Source organism: Falco cherrug, chromosome 1, assembly GCF_023634085.1.
Source record: "Falco cherrug isolate bFalChe1 chromosome 1, bFalChe1.pri, whole genome shotgun sequence".
Classification (NCBI taxonomy): Eukaryota; Metazoa; Chordata; class Aves; order Falconiformes; family Falconidae; genus Falco; species Falco cherrug.
In genome coordinates this window covers 41,614,508-41,637,758 of record NC_073697.1, presented here as the reverse complement: position 1 = coordinate 41,637,758, position 23,251 = coordinate 41,614,508, and the positions used below count along the sequence as shown (strand labels likewise).

General features: G+C 45.6%; 1 protein-coding gene across 3 annotated transcripts in view; it reads right to left on the bottom strand.

The window, feature by feature from the left end:
* Positions 1 to 22,763, bottom strand: part of SMOX (spermine oxidase) — a 56,349-nt gene extending 33,586 nt beyond the window's left edge. For 2 of the 3 annotated variants that reach the window (XM_055711455.1, XM_055711438.1), the window contains exon 1: positions 22,606 to 22,763. The gene's annotated coding sequence lies outside the window, so the exon portion shown is untranslated. Of the gene's footprint in view, positions 1 to 1,549; positions 1,717 to 22,605 lie in introns of all 3 variants that reach the window. The other variant, XM_055711448.1, reaches the window with a different exon arrangement.
* Positions 22,764 to 23,251: the final 488 nt, after the last annotated feature.

Genomic DNA, 23,251 nt, shown 5'->3' with positions numbered 1-23,251 from the left:
ACGCCTGCACATGCTGGAAACTCATCTCCAGCTGCTGGGCTGAAACGACCTGAAGAGTAGCATTTCATCATCACCATCCTCATACTCAGGCTTTATTCAAGTCAGCATTTTAGTCTAAACAGGTTTGCCAGCTGGATGTGGGCAGCTGGAACAAGTCACTCAGCCCCAGACCAGTCCTGCTGTCCTCTTTTGCAGGCAGCTGCCAGGTCTGGGCAGGCAGCAGGCCCTGGCAGAGAAGACCTGTTCTGACAGCTCACTGAAACTGGTGTTGGTCAGAAGCAGCCCCTGAGAAGCTCTACATCAACCTTCTGCTCCAAGTAGGACCATCACCAGCACATTCTCCTTGAATGCGGTGTTTTCCAGTATTGGAACAAGCAAGACAGATCCAAAAATCCCTGCTTTTCCCATCAGCACAACTTCATCCCCTTGCTCCTCATCATCTCTTCATGCCTGACCAGAGCCAGGAGGCTTGGAGATGCTGCATGGGGATATCTGAGCCTGAGTGAGTAATTCTCCTTGGACCCAAGCGGGTTTTCAGTGGAGCATCTCCACCATCTCTATAGCATCCCTCTCTACTCCATCCACACCACCAATACAACCCATTTATCCTGTGTGCCTCACCTCTGCCCACAAGCCCTGGCGACAGAGAGATGACCACGCTCATCTTTCTCACCATGATGGTACAAAGAAGCCAGACAGCTTCTCACAAAAGCAAGCCAGCACTCCTGTCGCAGACAGGCAACTTATGTCCTGCATTATTTTTCTACAGGCAAAAGCCAAAACAAAGTGGTTCAATTTCCAGAGAGTTGCTGGAATTTATAGGGATGGCTGTGAGAGAAAAGCAAGCTGGAACTGAAAACAAATGCTACCACCCACTAAAATTTGCCCATGTAAAAGCCCAAGCCATTAAATGTGGCTCGAGGTGCTGAAAAGGCTTCAGTTCAGTAGCATCCATCTTACATTAGCATCTACGAGCCCCATTTACAAATTACTGACCCACCCCAGTGACTGACACACAGTGAATGCAGAGCTGGATCAGACATCAAGGAAGGAAACACATTAATAACATACCACGTGCACTCTCAGACAGATGCATGAATAAAATGCTTCCCGTTTTACCCATATGCCAAACCTGCAGCCTCGCACCCAAAATCCTGGCATCAGGTTTTTTGAAGGCCTTCAGGCTGACTCTGCACTCCTCTTCCTCTGGACATATCCCAAAAAAGACAGAGGGAAATTACAGCATTAATCTTTGCCTGTCCAAACTCAGGTCTCCTCCAGCCTGAGAAGGTGACCTTAGCTGGGCTGCCTAGCCTTTATTCTTTAAACAAAACACCACAAGCCTTATCTTCATTTACCCCCTCACCGCCAGAAATACCACCTCTCCATACCTCAGGGGAGACAGAGATGGGGCCATACTAAGTTGTTTCCTCTTTCCAAGCTGGGAAGAAGCTGTGCTTCCTCAACACACACACAACAAATATTGGACTCTGACTCCTACTGCGGCCACTGATGGTCTGTGGGACCTTGGGCAAGCCATTTCACCTACCTGTGTCAGATAAAGACGACCACCAGGAGCCACCTCTGTAAAACTACTCCGCTAGTTATGAATGACAAGCAGCCCAAAGCTGCTGGATTTTAGAGTTGAGGCCATAAGACTTTATGCAGGCTACAGGCTCCAAGCACAGCACCACTCTGTGGTCCTACACTGCCAGCCTAGAAAAGGAAGCAGAAATGTTTAAGTTCAACAGCAACAACTTGTTCTGAGAAAGGGTATTTCCCTTTCATATTCTAAGTATGATCCAAGACAGCTGTCCCCTTTGCCTCTTCCCGCAACACTGTCATCCAGGAAAAATGCAGGGGAGAAAAGAGAATAAATCTTCAAATCTGACATTTTGCAATTATCCCTGAATCAACAAAGATGGTGGAAAAAGTTCCATGATAAGATCTTCTGCCAGCTTAGAGACAATGGGTGCCTCCTTTGCCACATGATTTTCTGAGCAGATTATCCAAAGCTGCATTGCAAGAAAAGACATAGCTAGCTAGAGTCCAGATCTCTGAGCGATCAGACCAGTGGCCCACAGAGAGTGGAAAATATGGACAGAACAGCATCTGTGATAATCCGGTCTTCAAGACAAGGAGGGTCAGGAAGCACTGCAACGAGCCACCAGCTCCCATACCCATCACAGGTGGGCTACCCTCCCTGCTGAGAGACGATCGGCAGAGCTGGCAGGGCAGTGGGCTGGGCAGACAATTTTAGACAACAAGCCAGCAAAGATGGAGCAGGCAGGGAGCAGAGCCCACTTTGTAAGTGGGTGCCAGAGTTCTGACTTTACAAACCAACCTGCTGAGGAACACACAAGCATCACACATGATTTACACTGCTGCAGCCGCTGAACCTCATGGAATAGCACTGACTTCAAGCAAAGAAGAAGAGTCAGGGTGTTTTCTCTTGCTACACCCCTACCCCCCTGCACACCAACATTCAGTTTGCAGCATCATCAAGTATTCTAGTAACACACCAAATGGCTACCAGAAACACTTGCCCCAATAAGCTTCCTCCACTCTCCAAAGTCATAAAAAATTTGTTAACTGAGAAAATCTCTGTACTTTCCAATGTTCAGAGGGGATTAAAACAGAGAAGAAATAGGTCACTGGATGGTGCTTTTGATCAGGTAACCACTGCACATTTTTATCACTGTGATCCAACTTGGTTTAATGCCTGCAAATATCCCTTGAGTCAAATGAACTTGTTCAAAGCTGATTCACACCAAGGCTACTTTTTAAATTGGGTACTTGTTGACAAGTAGAATATATTTAACAAGCCCCAAGCATCTTGGCATGCAATATAAAGACTTCCTATTATGAGCCGGTTTTGGTTTTTTTTAAAGCTAACATATGGGCAGAGCAGGTTGCCTGCCATGGGGCACTTCCATACAGTGCTTGGCACTGACAGAACTACAAGGATATCCAAAAAATAAACCAAAGAACATTATGCCAAGAACACAGGGGATGAATCACATCATTTAAAACTTACTGATAAAACTCACCATTATGTGTTGTTTTTCAAATCCTTCTCATCTGAGGGAAAAGAAAAGAAAATAAATCAAAATAATTGGCTGGTCTATGGCTAATTCTCAGGCGTTCTGCTGGCTGAAGGGTACCATGAGAACACGGCAGGCTCAGCCAGCTCCAAGATGCTGGGATGGGAAGCCACTATCTTCAAATACTCTTCAAAGGCCCTTCTGACAGCCTGCTGGAATATATCTTGGTCAGTGGGTCAGCATCTTTATTTACAGTATGGGGAAAAAATTAAGGACTAAATGCTTCCTCCACCATGAGAAGCTCCCATGGAAGTGCTAGGAGATGGTCACCATCCCCAAGTGATTCCCAGAGAACTAGGCTGAGAATGTTACCAAAGGCCTTTCACAAACACTCAGCAAGGACTGTGATGGTAAGATGGGTCAGCTACGGTCAGACTGGCAAGAGGGACAGTCTTGGAGGCATAAGTCTCTTCCTTCCCCTTTTTATGACAGCTTTTCTGGTCACGCAAAGCTGGTTAACTTGTCTGCTGAGACATTGACTTCCCTGTGCCATGCAGTCTGGGTTATGGAGCTTCTCCTGCCCACGCAGCTAGTAAGATCGGAATGCTGTAATGCTGTGGTTCATGTGCCAGAAGCTACGGTATTACACGGGACACAGTTAAAAGGAGTTTCACAGCAGTGACAAAAAGCACAGCTTAGGCATGTTCCTTGCACAGCAAAGCAAATCCAGTAAATCTACTGCTCTACAAATCCCCTGAAGATAGAGCAAGGATATGCTTAGCCAGCACATCAGCATCCCCTTTATTTTGGAAGGTTGCAGAGATAGGTACAAGGGCCCACCCTACCTAGAGGGCATCCCACAACATCTATCAACATCAGTGACAGCTCACACTGCCAGAACACTCTTCTACTGCATCAGAAGAAGCTGGAGAGAATATGGACACCGGAGTGGTATTCAGCCTGCTGCAGTGAATGGGATATTCCCATCTTAACCTTGGCAATAGAAATGGAGATCCAGCCAAAAATTCTAACATCTTTGGTTTCCACATCCTATTGATCATCAGGGACCTGTCAACATTCTCAGCTGATCAGAACCTAATCCAGTACAGCAAGATGCAGTTTGGCTGTGTTAGCCTCCAACCAGACAGCAGGTTAACACCTCAGGAACAGAGCTGTTCAGCTAACCAGGACAAACAACCAGACCCAAACTGGACTGCCTTTTCCTATGTTTTTGCAAGCTTGCCAAGTTCTGGTTGACCCCTTGGTGGGAATCTTCCCCTTCCTCAACCACATTCAGTATTCAGAGGTATCTGCCACTTCTAAGCTTCTCATGAAAGCAAGGCTTGGTGCTTCAGGACTGTAAAAGGAAGGAGAGACAGATAGTAAACTACAGAAAAAAAGAACTTATAAACTAAAAAACACTGGCATAATGGATAGAACAATGCTGCAAACAAGTTTCCTGCAGAACTTGTATTCCAACTGCCAAAGAGAGCTGTACCCTATTCCATCTGGATAACCATGCGATCTTATCTTCACTACCCTCCTCTCTCCAATTGTTTGAGAAACTTAATTGATAGACCAGCCTTAATTAAATAGGAAACATGCCCATGTTTGCACAACTCAGAACACAATCGGTTCTCAGTCAAATAAACACTGGTGTCCATAATACATTTGGGAATTCTCTGTGGTTTGGGGTTTTAAATTCATTGCAGCAAGCTTGAGAGCAAAGTTTCAACAGGAATCTTTTCTTCTCCTCCCATTCTCTGCAATAAGATTGTGAGACAGGGAATGAATCCACATGCAGAGGCTCAGTACTGGTTCCAACTCAATGTGTACATGAGGATCATTTCAGGACACACCATATGAGACAGGCTAGCCCAAAAGCAATCATGTTTTCTCACCACTTCTCAGAACCCAGACGTAACTAAATGCCCTGAAATAGCAGTAGAACTCTCTAAATAGTAGCATTTCTTCTCTATTTGAAAACAACACCCACACTGAATCTTTGATTTTAAGCCATCCCCAAGAAGTTACCACATCTTTACCATTCAAGCCACAGGGAAAATCATTACATGCAACAGAAACACTAGGGGATGAGAACCAAAATTAGAAAAGCCAAACACCGCACTGATTTACTCCCACAGTAATTGGATTGACTTCAGCCTGGAACAGACTAGACATGACTCCAGGAAAAGTACGTCTCGCCAGGTGCTGAGGGGACTTCTCCTGGGCTTGTGCTTTGCTGGAACGTTAAAGACAAACCACATCCTCCAGCTTTAAGACAGCAGAACAAAACCAGGGCTGGCTTTAGCACACTGCAACACACGCAGAGCTTTCTCCATCCTGCTGTCTGCACAAGTACACTCACATTATCAGACAAGAGCGCAAGGTAGGGGAATTCAGGTTGGCAAGCACATTCTTAGATCCCGATGAAGTCTGTGTCATGATTGGTAGACTGGCTTTCTGAGGGTTTTTACTCACCAGAACCTTCCCTTGAAGAAGACAGGTGTTTTTCCTCATGGTGCTTGAGCTGTGGGGTTTTGCATACAACAAGAAATGTTTCAATACAAAAGAACAGTCCTTCTCCTAACTAAATGCTGTCTACTTTCAGGTCATCTAGAGATATCCAGAGGAAATGGGCAACTGCTACAAAAAAAACATATTATACAGGAACGTATCCCTGCTGTAAAGCCACAGAAGCAATTCACTCTGCTGAGTGATCTTCCTCCTGAGTGCTGGGGACACCAAAACAGAGCAGAGAGCAGAAATAGCTCATGAAAGACAAGGAAAAGAAGGGTGGGAAACAGACAAAAACACAACAGTGACTTTTGGCTTTTGTTTCCACCTTCTTGAAAACTTCAAAGCAAAGCCCAATGACATTTTGTCTGGAGATGCCAACAGAAAACCTCGTCCAGTTGACTACTTGTGCTTTGAGGTTACTAAGTGCCCTGCAGGCAAGTGCAGCCTGGAGTGCCATGGGATGCACACTAATGATGGATTATCACTTCTGCAAGGTGCCTTTCATTCCTCCTGACACACCTGAACTCAAAAACACTTCCCCTCTGTGACAATCAAAACATTTTGCTGAAACAAAAGGAAGTTTACTTTGCATTTCTCCTCTTCAGGAAACTGTGTCTCAAAAGCTTCACAGAATTAAGATAGAACATTGCTCAGAGAAATTAAACAGCCAAGCTGAGGGGAGGAAGCTAAAAAAAAAAAAAAAAAAAAAAAAAAAAAAGAAAAGAGATTTTAGATGTAAGTTTTTTCACAGAGCAGGAAGACTTGTCATGTGGCAAACAGCAGAAACCTGGAACTCAGACACTTGTGATTTATCTCTTCTTCCATGGCCTTCCCATGTGACTGGGGGTAAAAGAATGACAATCCTACCCATAAGTTGCAAAAAATATAGCACAATTTCAATGTCTTTAGATGGAGCTCATTTTATTCAGCACGTCACACTTTATCCTTTCAGTACTTCAGCTTCACCATATGTAAAACAGCATTAGCACCTAGCTGTGCCAAAAAAGCATTTGATTAATGCCTTCAAATGAAAAGGAATCTGTGTGAAGTATTAGTTACCCACCAGGACTGCGCTATGTGGAAGTCAGAAGAGATAACAAGCCAATAAATTTCAAATCACTGTTTGCATCCATCCCATAACTACATACTGAAATCCACACAGCCTACAGATAGGCTGGCAAGTTGGCAAGAGAAATTTGTCATTTCTAAATTTAGCAGACACTTCAATTATTGTACAATGCTTCAAAAGCAACAGAGACATAAAGTGGAGTTTGTAGGACAACTATTTAAACTTAAATGAGAGCTCTGCTCACTGAGCAAAGTCTTTTCTTAATTCCCTTCCTGTTTGGACAATCTGATCCACTTCTTTTTTTCCACCACAACCACAAGGGTCTGTCCTGCAGTGAATGGATAGCCTTTTTTCTGGGATAACTTCCAGGTTAAAAAGAAAGGATTTACACTTGAATGAAACATAGGCTCTGTATTTGGAAAATTTGTTTTGAAAACTTGGGAAGGAAGCAAAGCCTCCTTCATTTAAAAAGGGACTCAATTAACATTCTCCAACAAGTCTTCCTAGTGAAAGAACAGTACTTGCTGGGGGACATGTGATCTGAAACTTGTTCTCCTCGCTCACAATGTCCCTTTCTGACAGGCCACTTTTTTTTGTGAGACACGAGGATCTTTGCACAGCTTTCCAAAGGACTGCCTGTCACAGTCAAGGCCTTGACTCCAGACATAAGATGTTCTATGACTTAGGCTCAGGAAACTTAAAAACAGTGCTTAAAGACCCTAACGAAGACCTAGAGTGACACGTTCACTCTGCAAGCACTGTGGAACCCTCTACAAGGACAGCTCATCCACCTTCAGCCACAACAGCGAGATGAATCCTCCCCAGGAGCTAAAATGCATCGCAATTTCACCACCTTGTCTTCTTGAAAACATACAGCATTGCACATCTGGTTTTGGTTTGAAAACATTTTGTAAAGACAGCACTGATGACCAACCAAGCAGGTGTTCTGCTTTTGACTCATAAGTCACATGGTGTGGGTTTGATCTGCAGCAGGCAGCGGCCAGACAGGACCACCATAAAGGTTATCCTGGTTTTGAAAAACAATCCCAGAAGTGCTAGACATGTCTAGATATTGCCCACACAGGAGAAGGAAAACAACCTATGCCATTATTTTTTTCCAGCTAAAGCTAAAAGGAAAAAAGGCCACTGACAATTTAGTATCTACTTTGATTTCTGAATTCCCTTATCAACTGCATATGACAGAGCATTCCTCACCCTTTAATAAGTACAGGTCGAAGTCTAGCCCAACTCCAAGCTGATGATGGATTGAGTATGGGAGTTTACTTCAGTACACAGCAGTGTGGAATGGGAGATAAAAGTATTATTAATGCATATTGTTACCAGAAGCATGCAACCTACACCTCATTTAACACTTTGGGGAGAAAATCTGTAACAGACAAGTCTCATTCATCTCTTCTGGATGCCTCAAACTGAAACCTGACCCAGGCACACAACAACAGAGGGGAACAGTTATGCTGTCAGTGCCGCAGCTAGGAGGGTAGGCTTTCTATGTAGAGAAAACAGGGACACAGACTCTCTCCAGAGCCTGTCTCCAGGAATTTAGATGCTGAGATGTGAACTATCCTTTGGAAAAATACAGTTTTCCCTGCTGACCACACTTTTAGTCCAGGCACTAATCAGGTGTGGATAGTTTTCCCTTGCTGACCACACTTTTAGTCCAGGCACTAATCAGGTGTGGATAACTATAAAAACTTTTCTGCACTCAACAGCTCTAGTTCATCCAAAATAAATCGGTGGTTTCGGAGTTTTACTACACTGAAATGGACCAAAACAGTTACTCTGCATCTTTTCCCTTTGTCCAAAATAAAAGTGACTTAGGGGGGTTGTTATTTAATAAGATTTTCCATGGGAAAGCCAGCATGTTTTAAATTCACACCCCACTTTACAGCGGAATAGTTTTCCTCACATGGTCAAGTGCCCAACTCTTAACCCTTGTCCACAAAAACACAAATGTCAAGACAGAAAGCATCAGAGAATCCTCTAAACTTCCCATATAAATGAACCACAAGGTACCTTCCACAGCTGGGAATTGAGCTGCTCGGTGATAAGCACCCTTAATGGAGTTTACATTTGCTTAAGACACTTCAAGATTAAGTGGTTTACTACTGTCTTTTCTGTCTACTACAGACAGATGTTGGACAGCTTAACAAACTGAAGATATATTTTAGATGAGGTAAGCAGGCTTATAAACGCAAAGTCCAAGTTAACTCTCCCAAAATTTAGGGCCAGAAGTAAGGCTCAACTAAAGCCTTTTGTCAAAACGCTCCATCAATCCCAAGGGAATCCAAAAAACATTTGGATAGGACATGTTTCACATAATCACTCCCCCATTACCTTCAGCTAAAGATCCCCTTGGCAGATGCATCTTTTGCACCCAGAAACGTCCCTTGCAGATTCAGTCTCCTGAGAATGTAATAGGTGGTGACAACTCATGAAATATGCTCATATACACGTCTTTCAATAGGCAAGCTAGCTGCTGGGAAAATATAAACACCCATCTTCTACAAGTCTGACTTTGTTTTTGTCATGCCTTTGGAAAAGAATCAATCCACTCCAGAAGTTTGAAAATGGGTAAAAGCAGTAACTACCTCTTCTTAGGAGAGAAAGGGAAGAGTATTTCAATAACCAAATAGCTTCTCTTTCCCACATATAGAGCTGGTCACACAAACCCCCGTGCAAGCTTTCTGAACCTGTCCACAGTGTGTCTTCACATACTGGAAACAAGCTTTATAACCAGGAACCTGCTGCAAAATTGAGGTGTCCCACACACACACAGGATACCTCTGTTGTATCTCATTGGATTTAAAAACCAGGATGAAGTTATCCTGCATGTTTTATTAAAAGAGACCTCCAAAAGGGATTTAACCACTAGAAAAATGGTGCATTTAGAAGTGAAAATGCCTGGCTGACACGGGCAAAGTCTGAAAGTGTTGCAGCTCTCTGCTCTGGGACTCAAATTTTAATGTAAATGCTAAAAACATACAGAGCCTCTGCCTCAGAAAGTTCCTGGAAATGAAGTGATGGGGACACAGGACCATATTTACACCACTGCTCCACTGTGCATCTTCTTGTGTCCATTTGTCACCAAGCACATCTTCCTCTCCCTGCTCCAAAGCAGATTAAGCTTAATATACTTATGTAGTTGTGAAGTGTACTGCCTATTATCCAATTAGACAGCTAACGAGATCTGAGTAACAGCACATAGGCACAGATAACTGTTGGCTGATATCTGGTACAGATTAGACACGTTCTTTATTTTTTCCAGCCCTTGCAGAAAAAGGGTTGGGATTTGTTCAAAGGCTGCTCTGAGGACTGGATTCAGGTAATTGTTTAATTTAGTTCGGGACCCATAAACGCATCATATTTGTTTCCTCTTGATCTCCTGGAGCTGTCATATCGCAACTGTTCAGTTACAAAATTCCTGATAAATCTGGCGCAGCTTGCACATTTAAACTTTCAGTGTGGACAGATCACATCACCTTTAAGGTCCCTTCTAGCTTCAAAAGTCTATGGAACAATAAAGGATCTATGCACCAGCAGGAAAAAAAGTATGCCTGTACAGAAGTGATAAGGATATTGAGAAATGCAATCTTTATTAGCTCTGACACTGTTCCACATGACATTCCCATAAGTTCCAGCTAAGAAAACACGAACTAGATGTAATCACCATAAAATGGCTGCTTGACAATATAGTTCTCAAAGCATAATTATCAAGGGTTTGCTATCTAATTGGGAGGGCACTGGAAAGCGGGTCCAGCCAGGCAGAAGAGCTATACAATATTTTCATTACCCATTTGGATGACAGACTGGAATGTACAGCCATAAACCCACAGATGATTCAGCTGCGAGGATTTGCCAGCACTGTGGTGTACAGGTTTAGATTTCCTAATGATCTTGACATACTGGTCCAACATCAACAAGAGGAAATACTTAAGGAAGAGTAGTCACAGGTAAAAACACAAAAACGGGGAGCATCTTCCTATACAGCAAGACTCCAGAAAAGGCTCTGGCATTCTACAGGGTCAAGGTATAACTGCAAGGTTCAACGATGTCCCACAGCTGCGTAACGGCAAACCTCAATCTGCAGTGACAACACATGGCAAACACTTAGCTATAGCTTGCAAAGTTTTGCCCTTAGCTTCAAGGAGCTGTACAGTTAATACGCTTTTTATGAAAGCGGACTCAAGAGAATCTTATGGAAAATAACAAAATTAAAATACACCAGTTATGAGATTAATCTGGACCCACTTAAGCCAGACATGTTCCTAAGAACAGACCAGCCCAGGCAAGCAGGCAGGCCACAGCGTGAAGGAAGCCTCCTTCTCACATCAAGCCGGAAAAATCTGGAGTTCAGCTTCTCTGAGTAAAACACCCTGGCTTTATTCTCCGTTTAAAAACAAGCTAATGACCATCAATGTAGATGAAATAGGCTTAAAATAGAAAAACAGACCAGAAACTACTTTTTTAGAACCCCGTGTGCTTTCACTTCACACCCCTCTTCTTCCAGCACACTTGCCCATATAAAAGCTCCACGTAGGTCAGTGTGAACACAACTTCTTCACTGTTCTGAAGCAACTCCCTTATTAGCAGATCTTTTAAAGAGTGACCATCCTAGAGACACTTAACCTGTCCCCACAAATGAGGAGATACAGATTGGATGGCTGGAACACAAGGTGGTTAAAATGTGGTTGGATCACTGAGCTCAAAAAGTAGCAGCCAACAGACTGAAGTCTTTAACTGGCAGCCTTTTATGAATGGCATTCATCAATGAACAGCCAGTACTGACCCTGACACATCTTAATTAATTCTCTGGATGATGGGATGGAGAGCTTTCTCACAGACAACACCATGCTCGGGTGAGCAGTCGATACACTGGAGGGCAGGACCGCCCAGGAGCCTGGAAGAATGGGCTGAAGGAACCATCATGAAGTTGAGAAATAGAAATGAAGAGTCCTGCACCTGAGAGAAAAAATACCCATTGTCAGCACAAACTGGGGACTGACTGGCTTGAGAGAAGCTCTTCAGAAAAGCACCTGCTGGTCCTGGTGGGCAATAAGGTAAACGGGAATCAGTAGTCTGCCCCTGCAGCGACAAAAGCCAGCCACATACTGGGATGTATTGGGAAGGACAATAGCCAAGAGCTAGGGGAAATGGCTCTTCTTTTCTTGGCATCAAGGAGGCTGCAACTGCAGCACTGTCTAATTTAGCTGTGCTTCCCAGAAAAGGCATTGACAAAATCAACATCAGTGGAGCGCCACTAAGGTGGTCTGGTCACTGAGATACATGATGTAAGAGAACAGAATGAGGGAACAGAGTTTGTTTAACTTGGCGAAGAAATAGCAGTTAGGGGGGTATCTAATGTCTGTCCTCAACTACCTAACTAGGGAGTTACAGGCAAGATGGAGCCAGACTCTTCTCAATGAGTATGAACAAAAGGACAAGAAACAATAGGCAAGTAACAATTCTCCTTGCAGCAAGGGAAATTCTCATCAGACAAGAGGGAAATATTCCTCACCATGAGAGCACTAGGTATGGCATCAACCTGCTACACTTAACTAGAAAAGTTCCAAAACTTGATCAGGGAATCTGACAAGAACCCTACCTTTGAGTCTTGGCCTGCTTGGAGCAGGAGGTCACATGAGAGAGGTCTAGATGTCCTATGCAACGTAAGTTGCTCTTCAGTTCTAAGAAATCATTATGAAGGAACACTGAACAAGGGACTTTGCCCAGTGGCCTACAGTACTCTACACTTTTTCGGTGATAAGACAGAGAACAGCAGAGCTTTCACTGCTGTTTGAAACAGAACAAGGGAAACTGGAGACTCACATTATACAAGTTATCATACAAAAGCTCTGCAAGAAAACTGTGCGGAATTCAAAGAAGATACATACTGAGAGTTCAAACAAACAAAAATCAAGACTACTCCTCCCTACCTGCTCTTCCCACTGCAATAAACACGAGTCGACGCCAAAAGGTGTTTCAGACCTGTCCAGACCAGTCTTCATTTTGGTGTTAACTTCTCCAGTTGTCTCAGGACAAAGGCTGTCTGTATGCAGGCATACCTTTCATACATACTCCCTACTGTCTCCCACTGAAAGGTGTAAGAGGTGTTAACAGATCTAGAGAAAATGCCTGCAACAACATACACAGACAAGTTTTTCATTTTTTTCCCCAAAAGTTAAGTGACACACTCCGCAAGTGCAGCACTTAGATACAATTCAAATGAAACTGCCACCTTCTTCTGAGTATCCTGTAAAACGAACCCCCTAAAACCTGACAAAACAGATACAACTATGGTGTACAAGAAGGTCAATGAATGCAAACCATAGTGTTTTGTGTAATGTGGACATCTGTCCACTTGGAAGCAGCAAGACCCAAATTCACTTCATCCAGACAGACAAGCAGCTCTCAAATCTCTCTATCTGTCACATGACAGACATTTGGAATAATTTTCCTAAAATTATAACAATCAAACAACAATCAGCTTCAAGCAAATTGCTAATTGTTTTAAAGCTGGCTGGCACGTTACCCAGTTACTTCATTAAGAAATGTTTCTAGTGCTTATCTGCTGCATTTTCTCTCAAGTTTTGTGTTTCAGTGCTACATTTCCTCTCAGAATAATCTCCACAGCCACATTTTACCAGCTTTAGAAAAAAAAAAAAGGTGAATAACTGTATCCTTCACAGAAATGAAGAGGTAGTATGTACAAAATCGGAAGCAAGAGCATAACCACTGCAGAGAGGGAGACTAGAAGGTCACCTGTGAACTGCAGCTGGGAGGTCAGATCAGGAAAGAACAACTGGCCCAGCTGCAATCCAGCTAATCATGGGGAAAACCTTGGTGAGAGCTGCTGGCAAGGACTTTCACCTTACACCAGAGAAGCACTATTCTGGAAGAGTCAGTGAAGATCTGTAACACATCCCTGTGGAAAAGATGGCACTTGAGAGCAAGAAGAGCATATGACCTGTTTTTATAGTGGGTAAAGAGACAAAGCCATAATGAAACCTTACATGACAAAACACTATCTGCGCTGCTGTCAGAAAAAAAAAAAAAAAAAAAAGAAATGCATTTCATACCCCAAAGTGTACCTATGAGAATCATAAAATTGTGTCTGTCAGCTCAGTACAGGCAGGTACCAGAAGGAGCACTGCAGGCAAGTTTTGGGCCCTGTGGCTCAGAGAGGACGTGGCCCAGATATTCCCAAACTCTGCCACAGGGGGCTGAACAGCTCTCTGTACAGTAACAAAAGGGCAACAGGTCAGCAATTTTCAAGTGTAGCCCAAGAAATTGAAGTCAGAAACTAGGAAAATCTTGGTAATGGCAAGAACAATGAAGGACTTTAAAGGATCACCCAGGGAGGATGGGGAAAGACCATCACTGGAGGCTTTTAACAACTGTGTTGGGCAAACATCTGCTGGGAATGTTTAGATAGATCTGACCCAGTCTTGGGGTGGGAGGTCAGATTAGACAACTTAGCAAGGTCCCTTCCAGCTCTGCTGCTTTCTGCTTGTAACAGCAATATGACAACAGAACATAGCAGCAGCCCCAGAGCACACGAGCTTCCCTAATATTTTCACGATATGTTGGAGACATGCCGCGAGATCCTGTGCGCAGCAGTTGCCCACTCCCACGTGGTAACTTCTGCCTCCACTCCTGGAGAAGCGATACAGAGGTAACACAAACAATTGGTCTTACAGAACAGGCACGTGAACAGGATCTCCCCACCACAGCCTTCCCGGTGAGACAGTCCCTCTCACATCCCACAGCACGGGGACACTTGTTAACAGGAGCTCACGTGCACTTTTTCTCCCACTTTGCCTCCTTCACATCTCACCCTGCAGCCAGAGGAGCTCTGTCTTTTTTCTCTTTAGGCCTTTCTTCTGTTCCTCCTTGTTATATTTTCATGCATAAGATCATCAGGACTGGATCCTTTTCATGTTTGGGGAAGCCCTGAGAAAAATGTCTATGCTTCTAACAATAAAAAAGCTTGCAGATTGTCTGCTTAGCATTAGACTCCAAACTCCCCAGCTGAGCAGAGGGACAGGCAGTGCTGGAGGGATCTTGGCACAAGAAATCCCACCTGCATAAACTCCTCGTGCAGAAATGCCTGGTTAGTATTGACCTTTTGGTCACCCCCAAGATCTGCAGCCTTCAGTGCTTCCTACTGGCTTGCCCACCACCAGCTACTGAGAGCAAAGCTGACTTCATGTAGCACTCTCACCAAAACTTTGGATCCCCTCCTAACACGCAGGGAGCCCACCACAAAGTCCTGGACCCCACCCCAAGGGAATCAGCAGACAAAAAGGGTAATGACCCAGTGTTTAACTCTAAAGCCCGTGGTTGCATTCAGCCCTTTGTCAAGTTCTCTTCAAAGTCCAAATAGAGGCACCAGATGCTATTGTATAACCAGAGTAATGGTGTGAGCTCCCCATGATTATAAAGGGGACATTTAATTTAGCCTACTATGTTACTGGAAGCACTGTGTTTCCGCAAGCATTCATTAACAGCACATAGTGTTCTGTGAGATTAGACCATCCAAGCAGCAGAGTGTAAACTGCAAGCCCCAAAGTACTAACCTTTCTCTCAGGGTTAAAGCTGGACCTATCAACTTCAGCAGCAAAGAGCTTTTAGGAGCTTTTGCTTCCCTGTGTGCCCCCCACAACTCCTCCCAGCTCACCCTTGTAAACGCAAAGCCAACGTCCAAGCTCTCAGTCCTATCTGACCCTGAAACCACACAGTGAACAAGTATGACAGAAGTGGTCCGAGGCAGAAATGCCCACGCTTGTGTGCGCATCTGTGAGTACACCCCAGCACATCTGAGGGCAGTTTTACAATCCCAGGAAACTGAGATCCCAGTCTGCACTGTCCTTAAAAAGGACACTCCTGACTATATGTGTAGTGCTGACACCAGCAGTCATGGGACAGGCCACAGATTGGATCCAACTGAAAAATAACCCTATAAAAATAAGTAATAATCTGCTGCCAGGTGTGTGGGCTCCCTGATCAAGATCTCTCGCCCACAGTCACTCCAGAACATGCACAAGAGCAGGATCAACCTTTCACTAGAAGTGGCACCTTAAATTTCTATAAGTCACCACTGAGACTATGCCCTGATGGGGGTGGAGAACAGTTATGCAAGAGAGGAAGCAAGCAGTCAGAGATAGGACAGCACAGCAAAAACATCTTAATGCAGTTTCACTGCTGAAACCAGCATGTTGCAAAACGACGCTCCTTCCAGCTACCCGGACTTTCTGAAAGGGTCTATGATTTTTAGGAGTTTAACCAAAGGATTGCCAGACACACTAATGATGCACATCCTCCTGGCAGAGTCCTCTGGGATCACAACTATGACTGATTCCAAAAAAGAAAATCCTGTTAGAAGAAAACTGGAGATCAAAGCAGGAGGTTACACCTACATCCTGGAACATGCATGCCCATGGGACAGAAGAATTTTTAATCCCGTTTCAGAATAATGTCTGACCATCCAACAGAAACATTTGGTTAGCGCACTTGAACGTTACACCTGTCCAGTCTCTTTGGGAGAAAAAACATTCCCCACTGCCCTGCAAAATGAATTAAACTAAACAGAACTCTTAAAAAGGAAAAGAAAGTGCTTCTTTCCTATGCAATTATCAGCTTAGAGATAGGCCAGGACTACCTTCTTAGCTTAGCATAAAGTGTTTTCTGGATACATTAGCTACAAGTTAGCTTGAATAGGTACTTCAACAGAAATGATCCAAGTGCTTCCTTCCCCACTCCCTCCCCCCGCAAAGTGTGCAAACATCATCATATCCTGTCCAATAATTCAGTCATTCCAAGCATGCCAGCAACCTACGCTGTTAAATGCCACTCTGCTAAATCTAGAGGACACATTTAAGAAAAATCTGGCATTATGCAGAATGATGAACAATGAAGAAATTAGTAACTAGCTATCCATTCTTCAGAAATTATCTACCTCCATTTAGTTCTTTACTTTGTCAGCCAGGGAAACAAGTATTTTCTTACTGCTTAAAAGGTAGTTCCTGCCTTTGAACTCAGCAGGTAAAAAAAAAATAATAATAATGACATTTTCAAGCCATTATAAAGACTTTGCAGCCCTTTAAAGACCTATGGGATAAAACAAAAGCAAGTGACCAAACCTGAAAATTCCCCACAAGCTGAAATCCTCTTTATTTACATCAGCTCAGCTCTCTGGGCTCCCCACAGGTAAGAATCTACCTTGCTAACTGTGACCTCCATTCTGTCACTGATCTGCTCTCTCCAGCTTTCTCCCCCTGTCCTCCTACTCTCAGAAGCGAGATAAACATGGTCTCAGAGGATGACATGGAAAACGACTATGAAGAAGGGATAGGAGACAACCAAAGTCCTGTGTAAATCACTACTCCGGAGCTGCAAAACATGTTTCTCTCAGCCTCAGCAAGCTCCCAGCCACCATCATTTTGAGTTCTCTGAGAGCACTAACAATAGCCATCTTGTTTCACCAAGACTTAAAGGATGGCCTGGTAGCAAAGAACTGCCCTGAAATAGCTCAGGGATCAAACTCCAGTGTGAACAGCAGGGAGGAGCTTTTTGACCCCTCCTGCATTACGTTCCGGCTGATTAGCTTATCTCACCACCTTCAGAGCAACTCAGGCCTTCCCCCGTGCCAAAACACTGCCTGCTGCGTCCATCCTTACAATCTCATGCCCCTGGCCCCAAGATGTCACAAAACAAAGACTCCAGCGGTCACAAAAAAAACCAACAAACCCGACCAAAGCTGCACTTAAAACCAAGGACATGATAAAAATTCACAAAGCAACAGCACTTTTTAAAAATCTCATGCATTTACAGATCTGAAACGTCTTTTTAAAGATCATTTAAAAATTTAAAGGCCAGGTTGGATGGAGCTTTGAACAACCTGGTCTAGTGGAAGGTGTCCCTGCCCATGGCAGAGGAGTTGGAACTAGGTGATCTTTAAGGTCCCTTGCAATCCAAACCGTTCTATGATCTCCAGAGGAAAAGGTCACCAACATACACAGCGCCTCACCCAAAGCAAAGGTCTGTGTCACGCTGCTTTCAGGTTCAGCCTGCAAACAGGTTGTATAAAACCCCCTCATGTTGTGTTATCCACAGCCAGGTGGACAGCATAGGGCTGCCAGTTGAATCCCCACCACCTGCACAATGGTGTTCCAGCCTGCCATCCAACCGCTACCCCAGGGTCCCCCAAGGGTGCTGGCTCTTATACTCAATGCCTTTTCTACCTACACAATGAATAAAGAACATGCTGCATATTTTGGTGATGTGATGGACGCACTCCGGTCACGTCAGACAGTTGGAGGCAGCCTCATGATCACAGGCCCTGGCTCTCATGGGGGACTTCAAGCACCCTGGTATTTGCTGGAGAAAAAAGGCTGAGAGAGCTGGGCCTGTTTAGCCTGGAGAAGAGAAGACTGAGAGGGGATCTTATCAATGTCTACAAGGGCAAGTGTCAGGAGGATGGGGCCAGGCTCTTTTCAGTGGTACCCAGCAACAGGACAAGGGGCAACAGGCACAAACTGCAACATGGGCCGTTCCATCTCAATAAGAGGAAGAACTTCTTTACCTTGAGGGTGACAGAGCACTGGAAGAGGCTGCCCAGTGAGGTTGTGGAGTCTCCTTCTCTGAAGACATTCAAAACCCACCTGGATACAATTCTGTGCAACCTGCTCAAGAAGAACCTGCTTTAGCAGGGGGTTGGACTAGATGATTGCCAGAAGTACCTTCCAACCCCGACCACTCTGTGAAGGTAAAGGACAGTGCCAAGAAGTCCATAAAGAGCACACACCCCGCACAGTCAAAGAGCAATACCACTGCAACACCAACTGATGATATCCTACTTCAGAAAAGACAGTTGCATGTGTGAAGCTTAACTCAAGAGGCTTTATTACAGGTTGCAGCGGACCTTCAGAAGGTACTGGGAGGAGCTGAACCACATAGGCTCCCAAATATGGTCCAAAACACGTTCTCAACTGTACACAGACACAAACACAGGACCTCAAACTCAGGTCCTTACAAAGCCACCCTCCCAAGCAGAGCCACACATGATGTGAAACGGCTGCACCACATCAACATGTTCTTTAGGTGCCACAGTGTACACGATGCTAATTGGAGTCACCATGAAATTTTATATTCCAAGTAGTTCATATTCCCACCGACAGTATTTCTGGAATAAACCCACTTTTTACAAGGGTATGTAGTGCATGCCCTGCATACACCTGCTTTTTACAAGGCTATGTAGCGATAGGACAAGGGAGGATGGCTTTAAACTGAAAAAGGGAAGTTTTACATTAGACATTAGGAAGAAATTATTTACTGTGAGGGGGCGATGAGGTACTGGCACAGGTTGCCCAGAGCAGCTGTGGATGCCCCATCCCTTGCAGTGTTCAAGGCCAGGCTGGACAGGGCTTGGAGCAACCTGTTTTAGTAGAAGGTGTCGCTACCCTTGGCGGGGGGCGGGGGGGGGGGGGGGCAGATCTAAATGATTGTTAAGGTCCCTTCCAACCCAAACCATTCTGTGATTCTATAATCTTCTCTTAAAATAAAAAGAAACCACTGAAACATGAGATCAAAAATAATAATAATAAAAAAAGCGCCAAAGATTTGTAACCAATTTCCATGGTGACTACTATAAATTCAAGTTACATTACTGTGTATACACCCACGTGCCCTCTACATGGGGCATGGAATACCTGGACACATCAAAGCCAACACATCAACAAGAGCTGATTAAAAAGGGACACATCATCAAGGTCACTGAAAATTTTCATATTCCCTCAACTGGAACACAACAAAGATGACATCACAGTCTGGAAACACCATGATGTTCTGTGATGCCATTTGTTAAACTAGCCACTTCTTAGGAGTCTAAGAGGTCCATCTTAGGAGACACTATCCCTCTCCAACACTACTACTGTGCTACAGATTAATTTTTGCACCCAAGCAGAGCAGGACAGGTCCTTAAGCCAGAGGTTTAGACACCCTCTTGAGGAGGAAGAATTCAAATCCATTCTTCACCCACTTCATTTCCAAGAGGTAATCTTTTCACCTCTTTATTATTTACTGCTCTGACACAGTGTTTTAGCTCATCAACAGAGCTAAAAAATCCAGTTATTTGATTTCCATAGACTTGACTTCATTAACTTCTGGAGAGGACTAATGTTTGTGGCCACTGGAAAAGGATATTTCTACATTTTTCCATTTTCTGGTCTGTTAATTATGGTTACTGAGAGAATGAGACAGCAGTTATATTTGTGAAATACAACAGGCTGTATTTTGATATTTGTCAAAGGCAAAGAGAAAATTATTTCTATTTCTTTTTTATATATAACCCAATCACACAAAGTAAGTAAACCCACATACTTCAGAAGTCAGCATTGCCATTCTCCTTAGATCCTCATTTGGGGCAGCAGAAAATTAGTTGGAGAATCTTAGGTTTCATTAGAAGGGATTGCTTTTCTGTGGGGTAACAGTCTCTGAAAACACAAAGCAATATAACTGGGGTTGAGAGGACAGGCAGCTACACTTTTGTAGCAGGCAGCAGAAACACAATACACGCAGCAATACCCCTCCAAGCATCTGAGGCAGAGATGGGCAGGAGTCTACTACCATTTTTTGCAGATGGATGACTGCAAAAAAACCAAATTGTACTACCCGGCTAAGGTGGAGACCATAAAAGAGCATCAACACACCTCTTAGACCAGAGGATCCTGTACAGAGCCCATAATCCACTGTCTCCTGTTTGTGAATAACGTCAGCAATTTGACAGAGCTTTCCAAATTCTACCTCAGCCTCTCCACCCCCACCAAGTCAAGAGATATTTTGCCACCCTAGGAAGAGACCATGTTTCAGAGATACCACAGCTGTGGCAGCACTCAGGCACGTTTTGGTGAGAGAGACACAACAGAGAGAAAGCCCTCCCAAGTGAAAATCAGAGAGGGAAATCCATACGTGTTTTCAGCAACAGCAGAGACAAGGACAGGAGCTCACAGGACACGTGTGATCCATTCGTGGTGCTCCAGCCACACACTGCCATTTCAGCCAAGCATGGCACAACTCAAGAGCAGTTGCTCCAACAAGCCAAAGGACTGAGCTGGACAAATAACCACAGTGCCCCGTATCAGCCAGCATTTTCAGGACTTAAAAGACGCAGACCTCTGCACCTATTTCCACGTATAGTTTGGCCAAAACACCAGCTAGATGCTCCTCTAAACCCCGATGCCAGGTAAACATTTGAGTAGCTATACAATGATTTGGATCCAGGCACTGAGTCAGACCCAAGACGATCAGTTTTTTGCCAGCTCAGTAGGTACCCAAATTGTTTCCCGGTCTGGCTACCCACTCTACAACAGGGGTACAAGGGAAAGACAGTACTAGAGACAAAGCCAGCTGAAATTACGGACCTTGCTACTCACTGAAAAACACTGTCTATCTGCTCCACAGCAGTGCCATAAAAGATTAGCAAGTGCTGGGCTAACAACCTAGAAAGGGAAAAGGCCCTAGGAGAGCAAAGTGTTATCATTAAGTCAATAAAACAACATTTGTAAGACTGCAAACATACAGCGTTCTTGCTCAATGTGCAGAAATGCTCCTAGGCTTATTTCTTGTCCTCCACTAAACCTGTCTGGTAACTCTGGGAACGGGACTATGTCGTATAGGCTAAGGGAAAAGTGGATCAACAGGGTGAGCTAAGGACAGAGCTCTGGACACAACTATTTCTGCAGGATCACAGAGTAGACACGCATTAGCTGATACATATGGTTTCACTTTTATGTAAAGCTTGTGTTTGCTTCTAAAATATCAGGGCAATTACAGCTGGCCCCAGCACTGGATTTGAGATGGTGTGCCTATATGCCACGCAAAGTGATTTTTAGAGGTGATCAGAGAACAAGGGTCCGGTGGAACAGCTGTATTTCTGGGGCCGAGAATGTAAACTGCTAAAAAGCTTTGTTTTGAGATCAGGTTCGGTAACTGGCAGTTGGCTTTGTGCATTTCACTACTGCGCGCCTGGGACTAATCCCTCATCCACCACAGTGATTTACAAGACTGAGCAATTCTGCAGAAGTCAATGATCTGACTGAAAACACGAGATCGGTATGAAATGCCAACCCCCAGTATTGTAACAGCTTTGTATAAACAAGAAACACCAAAAGGCAAATGAACTGGAGGTCTTCACAGCTGGTAATTTACATCGCGCCTCACACATCAGATTACGGTGACTTTCCTACTTAACCTTTATTCTTCATGTCATTGCCTGGAACACCGAGGCAGGGGAAGCGGAGGCGCACACGGACACACATTGTGCGCAGGCGATACGCTGACATAAACACACAAGAGAATAAAAAAAAAAAAAAACCAACAAAAAAACCCAACCAAAACACCCCAAAAGCCCAGCACAGCTGCACACAGCAGCGGGCACCCTGCCCTCGGCTGAGCCCCGCGCACTGGGGCGAGGCAGTGGTGCTTTCCCTCACCCCCCAAAACCCCAGGTAGGGATTAAACCATCACCCGCAGCTTCCCGCTCTCCACCTGGCCTCGGCGTGGCACCAGCCGGCATTTCTTGGGGCTGCGGAACGAGTGTTTGCGCCTTTGCGAGGGAATGCGAGGTGAGGTGTGTGGGATGGGGTGCCGGGGCAGGCCCCTCAGGCAAACGCCCCCTGCCCTCCCGCAGGGCGGCCACCCTCTCCCGCCGCAGGCTGGGGACCCCCGTTGGCCGTGTCATGAGGGGAGGCACCGCCGAGGTGGGCTCCGGCCTGCCCGCCCGCCCCTCCACGCCCGCAGCAGGTGGCCGGCGGCCAGGCCGGGGCGCCGCAGGTGCCTGCCGAGGGGGCCGGGGGGCTGCGGGGCGCCCGTCGCCCCGCTGTGCCCTCTAAGGGGAACAGGGGGGGCACCCCGGCAGGCGGGGAGGGGACCGCCGCCTCCCCACCCGCCCCGTACCTCTCTCTGCGGTGGGCGGAGGGGACGGGGTCTCGCCGCCCGCCCGGCTCGCCTCAGCGCCTCGCTCCCCTCCCGCGGCTGAGCGGCTCCCGGCGCGGCTCCGGCGGCGGCTGCTGGCACTGCGAGGCGAGAACCAGCGCCGGCCTGTTTTCCAGCCGCCTCCCCTTCGGCCCGCCCCGGCTCCGCCTCAAGTATCCCCCGCCTCCTCCTCCGGGTCCTCTGCCTCCTCCTCCTCCCCGCCCGCTTCCCCCGGCGAGCCGCGGCCTGCGAGCGCCCGGCCGCCTCACCCTGCGGCAGGCGGCGGAGGGAAGCCCTCAGGCCGGCCCCAGCGGGACTGCGTAGGCCCCGGGGCTGGAAAATCCCCCTCGCCTTGGGGACAGGCCTGTCAGGGGGCGGCGTGGAGGGTGGCAGCGCTAGAGCCCCTCAGACACACCACCCCGGCTGAGCTGGGATATTTACTCTTAAATACCGCTGGGCACAGAGCCTCCGCCGTGCAGGCGTCCCCCTAATTATATTACATATAATAAGCAAAAAACTCGTATGTAACGAGCTGGGAGATGGCGTTCAGAGCTCTAAAGCTGAGGAGATGGGAGTCTCCTGCTTCTGAATTTGCTGCTCTTCATGCAGCTGCAGGGTAAAAGTTTTC